At 47.1% G+C, this 9,732-nt stretch overlaps 1 protein-coding gene across 2 annotated transcripts in view; it reads right to left on the reverse strand.

The window, feature by feature from the left end:
- The window catches only part of ELAVL1 (ELAV like RNA binding protein 1), a 50,686-nt gene extending 44,752 nt beyond the window's left edge, over positions 1–5,934 (reverse strand). For both annotated transcript variants that reach the window (XM_049807080.1, XM_049807079.1), the window contains exon 1: positions 5,833–5,934. The gene's annotated coding sequence lies outside the window, so the exon portion shown is untranslated. The remainder of the gene's footprint in view (positions 1–5,832) is intronic.
- Between the last annotated feature and the right edge of the window lie 3,798 nt (positions 5,935–9,732).

Consider the following 9,732-nt stretch of genomic DNA (forward strand, 5'->3'; position numbering starts at 1 on the left):
TTTGGCTGTCTTGGACACTACTCTAACACTCAATTTTGAAGCTGCTGAGCAGTCTTCCTTGGAGATCAGACCTGAAATAGAACAAAAAGGACACTACTACATCAAGATAAGTGCCAAACCAATCCACACAGCTGCAAATGGCTGATACAGAGGTGCTGAGATGTCTAGGTTTGAACACATGCCAAAACCAATGCCACACACACAAAAGGGCCTGAAGGGCCTGCAGAGACCCTCTGCTAGTTTTAACTGTTTCAGGAAAACAGTTTTCCAGAATGATCCAACACAGTATTGCCATGCAAAAACTTGCTTTGCAGTTAGCTGCCAAGACAGGATTGAGAAGTAAGAGTTTAATCAAGACATAAAAGAGACGGAGACGGGGGGTGGGCAGCAAAAAAACAAACAAACAAAATAACAACCAAAAAACCAAACACCAAACCATATTTTCTTGTCAGAAGTCACTGCAAGGAGTGGAATAGGTTTCACCTTAGAAGCCACACCAGCAGAAAAACCTCCACTAGGCCTACATGCCTCCCAGAAAAAAAAGTTTCCCCATGCTCCACAGCCAGAATACATCTCTCTCTCTCTTAATCTAGACCCCTCTACTTTACATATTCCACATTTTTCTTTCCCCATAATCTCCAGGAAAACCCCTTTTATTCTTTTCACAGTCTCCTTTCTTGTCCCCAACAGCTCTCCACCTTGCACCCCACAAGCACAGACCTCTCCATGAGCATCCATAAGACTACAGGTCAACGACAATACAGTGCAAGACCCATTGCTATTTGACTCACACTGCATTCATACAATGTTACTTCAAGTAGCAGAGGATTTTAATCTTGCCCAACACCAAAAGCCCATCGGGGCATGGGGGAAATCACAAAATCCATGGATTCTCTCTTCAATTTAAGAATAACATTTATACAGCATATGAGGGGAAAAAACATTAAGTTTAACATAAAAGGTTATCCTAGCATGTACATGCACAGTATAGGTCATGCAATCCAAAACCTCAGCTCAGATGTGAGCTACATGCTTAAGTCTTTCAGCAGATTATTTCAATGTATACTTGCAAAGACAGGTGATAATGCTTAAGTTATCCGTATGAATAAAAATAATTTAGATATGAAGACGCACGTGTATGTTTCAGAGATGCCTGATGCTGTTTCCAAAAAGCAAATCAATGACCACAAAGGAATAATCTTCATCTCATCTTTTCTTGCTTGTTATGCTTACTTAGGCTGATTGGCAGCTACTGTATTTCACGAGCGTGAATCTTAGGTTTCATTGGAATAGGCATCTTCCTGAACTTTGAAGCACGATGTTTGGGTACGTATGAACACTTAAAGGCAGAAAGTAAGGCATCACAGATTCCTTCCCCCAAACTGTACTGTCACCCTGTTTCTCTTTTTATTGTCCCACAGCAATCAGCAAGGTCAGTATTCTCTCCCACATAGCTGTCTCATCTGAATTCCTCTGCCCTGCAGCTGCAGTATTTTAAATCAGCAAATGGGAGAAATTTAAATTCAACATTCAATTTGATTCATTTGGCATTTGTACTCTCCCCCCTCCCCTTCAAGAATTAAACCAACTCAGTCTACAGAAACATGCTAATGAAGGTCACTTAAAAAAAAGTTTGTCTTTAGACAGGAAGATTCTTTTACACTGAAACTCTAAAGTGTTAAGCCACATAAGATGCTTAACTTGTACATGTGTGTTCCTTCCACACTAATGAGTAAATTCTGTTTGTAAATCTGATGACCAAATAGATCATTTCTGCTTGCCAGTCCTTCAGATTTTTCAGAGTTAATAGATCTCATCTTTTTTATTGATTCCTCTCCCCCTTTGTGAACCTGGAATGAAGACACTGCCCTTTTTCTCCTTACCTTGACTAAATTTAAGATTCCAACATTTTTGTCAGTTTTGACAATAAAAACATCTCTGCACCAGAAGTGGCTATTACGAAAATCTACTACTGCATTTCAACAAATTTTATTTCCATATGCTAAATCAAATATTTCTAGTACAACGTATTTTAAGGGGTTTTTCATTTGTTTTGTAACATTGGGCATAAACTTCGTTTTAAGCATACTACTAGTCTAACAAACCTCAACTGTCATAATTTTAATGCTTTAACAAAGTAGTTTTACATATTCTTTAACAATCAGATTGGACTAAAAAGCTTTTAAATGCTTCTCCATGTCCATATAATGGCATCACAAAGGTAAATGTTTTTGTGAATGCTCACATTGCCATTCAGAGACAGAAGTATTTGAGGCCAAGAAATAAGTTGCATTCTTCAGAGACCTCATTTTACCATCAGTCTGATGAACTATACTCAATTCATAGGAACAAAATTAATCATAGTTAGGATGCTGTCAGAAATCAGATACAGACTGGCCATAATTACCATCCACTGCTGCTTTAACATGAAGGGGAGGATCAGGGCCTCCCGATATCACCTCTGCTTGATATGTATGAACAAGGGCACTTGGAAACTATGCAGCTAAGATACTACACACCTGCAGCTAGATCTGAAATTTCCCCATTTTTCAAGGTTAATAGTTAGCCTTGACAGAAGGAGTAGGCTACAAAGCTCTGCTCAGAGCTTCACATCAACACCTTCCACAGTTGTTTTGTCCCTGGGTCAAAGATGCTGACAACGTAACAGAGCTCTTAAGCAGAGACAGCTGGACAACTTTCTGCACCTGAGACTATCTTACCTTCTGCACTGGTATTTTAAAAAGAACACATTTACAATAAACAGATTAAAAAAAAAAAGAAGTTATTATCTTCCTTGTTCAAGACAGCATCAGATTGTCCAGCAATTGCCTCTGGCAATTTTTTCACCTACATCTGGAGACAAAGAACTGTGCTGTGAGGGAACAACTCCTTTCCTATGCAAAGGACACTTGCAGTAGGTGAGAAGTGGAAATAAGAACTGCAGATTCCAGACACATTCTGACAACAGCTGCCCCACACATTGATCCCTCCTTAGATGAGCAGTTGGTACTTTCACTTTGATGGGATAGGAAAGCAAGTGAAGTAACAGGAGGGGAGACAGCATCCAACTCATCCACCAGCACAAAACAAGTAGCTGGAAATCCATCTCTGAAGGCTTGATGAGACACCACAAATTGCTACCGCACTCCTACAAGGAGGCCATGGAAGTGGTGGGCAAGAAGAAAATTATACTTTATACTTGCTATACCACTGCTACTAAGATTTAAAAAAAAAAAAAAAAAAGGCAGCAAAACCACGCACGTGAAGAACGTCTCTGACTTCTCAGCATAGCTTATTTCCATCCTACCCCCCCCCAAAAAAAAGAAGCTTAAAATCTATTTTTGCATACATCACCTACATATAACAAGGTTGTATAATCAAATGGATCATTTAGGCCAGCAGTTTGAAGCTTGCAGGTGCCTAGATCACAGAACTACAAGTCAAAAAGAAGTGCCCAATCAATTTCCAACAGAAAGGCAAAGTTTAACACCTCTCATTTTCTGCACTATGTCACTCTTTCTAAATGCTTAAATTAGCAGGAATCTCCTGCAGCCACCTTCCATGCTTCTTCTAAAGTACTTTGACGTGCAAAAAGAACAGCTTCTCTAAACATCTTTTTGAAGTCTGCAAATACAGCAAGCTTGATTTTTCTGTAACTAAAAGTCTACCACCTTCGCAGGCAGCTTATCCACAAGACATGTAGTCAGTGCAACATCTAATAACATCTTACTGTAATCAGTTCACAGAGGGCTCATAACAAACAAGGAAGAAACAGAGAACAAAGCTCCACAAAAGAAAGCAGACTGCCACAACAGCTTAAAAAAATAAGATTCTGAAAGTACAATGACATGTCTCTGACAGGTCAAGACAAGGAGGGTTTTTTTTTTCAGGAAGGAATAAAGTGACAGAACATGCAAGAACCAGCAAACAGAAAATAACAGTGCCTTAATTAAGATCATAGAGCACATTTCATGGTAAGCTAATGTCAGTACTAGACACTGGCCACATTTAACAGACACAATAAAGTTAAGAAAGATCCTCTACACAATACTCACATTTTCATTTAGACTGTGCTTACTACTACTGTTGTTCCCACAAACCTGGCACTACATAAGACAACTCACATAAGAAAGCAGTAAAACCACATTTATCTGGTGCTGCAGAACCACCCACATCAGGGCTAAATAACTAAGCCTATAAACATACTATACCAATATATTTAACAGCCATAGCAGCTTAACATGTTCCTATTCATATTCCAGTCAAGGCAAGGGGGAGTCTACGGCAAGCGGAGGTTGTAGTTCTGTAACTCAAGACTGCTGAACACTTTGAATCATGAAACCACAGACTCATTCACATCATTACACAAATACAGTTACACTCCTTCAGAACAAAAAACTAGGACAGTCATAGAATAACATATCACGCTGCATAGACTTACAAGCTCAGGAATCTAGACATTATTATCTATCATACAACACAGGTGTAACCCAAGAGTCAACAGAAATCTAAGAAATCATATCAACCATATGGGCTTGATAAAGCCTATGGATCATATGCATCACCCCAGTTTTAAAGAAAGATACACAAGTCAGAGAACTGTTCACACAGATCTAGAAAGAAAAGTGGTTAAAACATGAGTACTGGGGAACAGCATGCTGGTAAAGAGGTAAGAGCTGAGCGACACGAGCAGTCAACATCCACATTCAGGGCATAAAAGGAAAAAGGTACAGAAATACAGAGACCACAAAAAGCAATCAGATGTCAACAAGAAGCACTAATAAAGGGAATTAATCTCTACCCTTCCCATTTCTTCCCTCCTTTATTTTCCACAGATACCTCATCACAAGATCCCAGTGCATGTCCTTCATGCAACAAAACATGCTTCCCTTCTCAGCAAGTCTCAGATCTATGCCTCTGCCCAACAGATAATGCTACCCCACTACCCAGCGTTACAGAATACGGTAGCCAGCACACACCTCCACACAACTATTCCACCAGAGCTCAGTGGCCCTTTCTCTGGGCTACCTCTACACACGTTCCTTCCACCCATGTCCTCCCACTGAATAGCCCCCTAATACACTCCAGCCTCTTCCAGTCACTAAAAAAGGGCAAGCGCTCTACTTTGAAAAACCTCCCACGAGTACTAACAATAGCGGGCTGCTACTTCAGTCATGATTTCTTCCGGCCAAAAGCACTTAACACAGCATTAGCGAACCCTGTTCCTAGCAGGCCCAAATTAGCATTAATATTAACACGTATTGACCACGTTAGGAAGCCCACCCTCAGATACTGCCAGTCAAAGATGCGCCAGTCTTAACGAAGGTGGGAGATTCAAAAGCTGCGTCCGTACAGACACAGGCGAAATAAATACGAAAGACAACGACGTTAACCAGCAGAAGACAGGCCCCAAGGTAAGGCACGGACCCAGGCGGCGCATCTGCCACCCAGGGCCGGCTCCCTCCGCGGCAGCCCCCGGCAGCGGGACCCACGGCCTTCCCGCCCACCAGCGCGGAGGCCTCGGGCCCCTCCTCCGCCGCCCGCGTCCCATCCGCCTCCCGCAGGCCCTCACAGCCCCGCACGCTGCAGGCCCCCCTCCGGCCCGCAGGCCGCAGCCCCGGCGCGCCACCCGGCCGCCCCGGGCCCGGGCCCGCGCTCCCCCTCCGGCTGGCCCCTCCCCCCCGCAGGCCCCAGCTCTCCCCCTGCAGGCCCCAGGCCTCGGCCTCGCTGGCGCGGCCCTCGCCGCCCAGCTCCTGCCCGCGCACGGCCTTCGCGGGAGCCGCCGGGGGCTCCGCAGGGGCCGCCCCGCAACCCGCGGCGGCCCGGCCTCACCTGTCGCCGGCTCGGCAGGGCCTGGGCAGCGGGAGGCTAACGGCTCCGCAGCGCGCACAACAAGCCGCTCGCAGCGCCGCCGGCCACGCCCCCGCCCCGCCCGCCGAGCCCCGTTGGCTGCCGCGCGCACGTGTCCCGCGCCCCGTTGGCCCGGCGGCCCGTCCGTCAAGCGCCGGCCTCGGTGCGGGGGAGGGGGAGGGTGCCTCTCGCGGCGCGCCGGAGGGGGGGAGGGGCGCTGCGCGTGCGGCGCCGGCGGCCTGGCGCGGGGAACCGGGCCCCGCGCGCTTCCCCCGGGCCCGCCTCAGGCGCGGCGAGGGCCTCGGCCTCGGCTCCGGCCCGCCCGGTCGCGGGGCGGGCGTGGCGGCGAGGGCAGCGCCTTCGCCCCCTCTCCCGGCAGCGAGGCCGGGGGTCTCCAGGCAGCCTCTGCGGGCGAGCAGGGGGCCTGCAACCGGCCCGGGGTCCGAGGGGAGCTGCCGGAGAGGCGGCTGGCGGAGGGTGCAGGAAGGCGGCAGGCAGCGGGACCTGAGCAGTCCTCACCGGGACGGCTCAGGGCTTCAGCAACGGCCGGGAGCGGAGCCGGTGCTCTGCCAGCCTCGGCCTGCTCTGCTGGGGCCTGCTGAAGTCGTAGGAAGGAACTAGGAGGCAAACGTGGGTCTCGCCTCCGTTGCTCCCTGTGTCCGAGTCCTTCCATACCGCTCTTGTAGAAGGAAATGTGGAAGTTCTTCCCTGTAGCAGAAGTCAGACTTGAGTAGAAGATGTAGCAGGACAGCCCCAGGCTCTGGGGTGTTTGTGGTCAACACCTCCCCGTTAGCTGAAGTCTTCTCTTCCCCAGGGAGTTTAGTGCCAGGTGTAGCTCAGGCAAATAGGGGAGCCTCCCTGAGCCATAATACAAAGGAATGCTTGTGACTGGTTAAAGTTAGGACATTAAATTGCTCTGGTGTAAATGAGATGCAAGTGATCTGCAGGAGAAGCTGTGGTGGTCGGCGCTTTTCTATGCCCAGAGAAGTCCTTCTGTAATGACCTTAAGGGACCTGCTGGTCAGGACTTTCCCCTCTATCCACTACCAGCAATTTTTTGGTAGCCAAGGGCATCCCTTTGTATCTGGACCTATTTCCACTGCACAGGAGAAGTCTGTGAATGTAAAATTCCACTATTCTGCAGGCAACAAGTGTCTTTTTTGTCATCAAAACAGTAGTCTGCAATAATACCCATGTATTATGTGTAGCATGTGACATACTTGTAAGCTTGCAAGTCTGTAAATCCTTTATACCTGTCAAGGTACTCAACTCTGGCCAAAAATTCAGAATATTGCTGCATTAAAATGTGTGGCGTTATTTTTAATTCACAGACAACTCATAATCTGAGTTGAGTACCGTAACTGAAAATCAAATTAATGCACCTTTCCCTAGACTAGAACAGTGAGATCTCACCTGAAGGATAGGAACTTGCAATATAGTGGCAAAACCATATATAGGAGTATGCATTCTTTGCCATTTTCTTGTACACGTGTGTGGAAATACTCTGTACCTAGTAATAATTACATTGGAACACATGGAAAAATCACACAATGAAAATGCAAATATCTTTACCTATCTTGACATGGCCTCTGGCAAGGCCTTGTACAGTAAATTCCCAACATGGCTGCACTGATGGTATCTGGTTTATCTGCCCAGAAGCCCATTTTAGAAACCCTTTCAAGTGGTCCTGTTATACTGGGCCATTATGTACAGGCTCCTAATCTTCTGTACGTTACGACCAGGAACAGCGCAGCCACCGCCACAGTCTGCAGGGCACAGTATCAAAGAAAACATAATGGTCAGCATCATTAAATGAAAAGTCCATTGAGGAGGTTAATGATTAAGAGAGATGTTAAAAAAGTTGACATTTTCAATTTTTTTCTTTACCATAGCTTTCAGTGCCAGATGGGGAATCCTCACATGTAAACTCCAAGGCTGACAGGTCTGGAAATATCCTTCAAGGCCCCATAAAACATTAAAGATGTTTGTGCATCTGTTATTTGCTCATGCTGCTATGTATGCCAGCCACAATATCACAATTTTGTCATTCACATCAATGGCAGCTTTCTGTTACTGTGAATTTTGTATTTTCCTTGTATCATTCAGGTTTTAATTAAGCAATCCCATTCTCGGGCCTAAGACGGGTCTCAGATCTCCAAAAATCAAGGCCATGGTCACAAGACAACGCCGCACAGAGCTTTGATGCCTTTATCTTGTAACAGCACATTTGCAATCTCATAATTTTATTTATCACCATAAACACTATGTTATTTAAAACCGTGATGGCAATTAGAAGGTATTATCCTATTAAACCGTATGTCAGTTTTTAAAGGAACAATCTCATTTTGCTGAAATACATTCATTGTCTGTTGCAGTGCTTCAGTTCAGCATGGAAACACATCAGTCTGAAGGATTCACGATAATGTGGAATTTTGGAAACATGAAGCTGGGTCTCCCAGTGAAATCATTTTATGATGATGCAACGTAAATAACATCAGGCTGTTCACAGGTATGTTCAGTCATGCTATTCCTTGAGGTATGTTGAAACACACAAAAAAGCTCACTGCAAACAGGGTAATACTGGAAGCCATTTGTCAACATGGTTCTTCCATGGCAAGGAAACGAACAGCGTGAATTACTGAAGCGGTTGCCACAAGGACAAATGTTTCTAACTGGCCGTGAATAAACACCAGCTAGAAACTTCAGGTTACAAAAGGAGCGAGACTGTTACAGAGCTTTCCAACAGCGAAAATGCCACACAGACGGTCGGAAGGCTTTAGGAGCCCGCCTGAGCTCAGGTACGCTCTCCCGGTGCAGAAGTGGTGAGCAGCAGCAGCTGCAGGAGGAGGTGTCCGAGCAGCAGCAGCCGCCGCCGCCGCCGCCCCCCGGGCACGCTGTCGCCCCGGCAATACCAGGCTTCCTCGGCTCCAAGCTCCGACAGGCTCTTCTGTGAGCCTCCGGACAGCAGCTCTGTTAATGAATATCCCTGTTTTTATGTTGTTTCCGCTGTTATCAAAAACAGCTACTCTCATAACACGGCTCTAGCTTTCCTGAGGTGGCAGGACAGAGTCTCTCAGAGCAACGCCCCCACCCTCCCTGGGGCTCGCGTAAAATGGCGGCCAGGGCCGGCCAGCGCCGCGGGGCAGGTAACGGCGGGGCGGGGCTGGTCGCCGCCCCGCCCCCGGGTGAGCCCCGCCCCGCCTCGCTCCCCCCCCCCACGCCCTCGGGGTGGATAAAATGGCGGCTGTGGCCTTTCTCCGGGTGGTGGTGGTGTGCTTGTAGGGAACTTGGGTTGGCTGTCCTGGCTCTGGGGTGCAACTTGCCCCTCAGCAGTTGGTGTAGCTGCCCTGTCCCTGGGGGTCTGCCTTGCTGTCCTGCATAGGGCCTCTTTTCCTTGGGGGGGGGGGGGCATACTGTAGGTGCTGGAGTGTCCTGGGGAGCTCCCACTTCCCTGATCTTCTGTCCTAGTAAAGTATTTCCTGCTGGAAAGGTGTCCTGGCTCCTGCACAGCCTTCCCTCCCCAGCTTCCTCACTGTCTTTATTTCCTTCCTTCCTTTAGGGTCTTGTGTTGATCTCTGATTTCTCCTACCATTAAGAGGCCACCTTCTTCACTCTCTCCTGTGGCTTTCTCTCCTCAGGGTCTCAGACCCTGGACTTCCATTATCTTCTGGTTCCCCCCCCACCTCTTTCCATAAATGCCCTGGTATTGCTCCAAGACCTAATGCACCCATTTGCCCATCTTTTGGTTTGTGGATCCATACTGTGATCTCATTAGCCAGACTTGGGTCCTGTATTGCTTCACTGTCAGCATCCTTCTGAATAACACTTTCTGGTTTTTTCCTTTTCTTGGAGTTTCTTTATGCTCTCCTTGCTCTTTCTGGCA

This window comes from Accipiter gentilis, chromosome 8 (assembly GCF_929443795.1).
Source record: "Accipiter gentilis chromosome 8, bAccGen1.1, whole genome shotgun sequence".
Taxonomy (NCBI): domain Eukaryota; kingdom Metazoa; phylum Chordata; class Aves; order Accipitriformes; family Accipitridae; genus Astur; species Astur gentilis.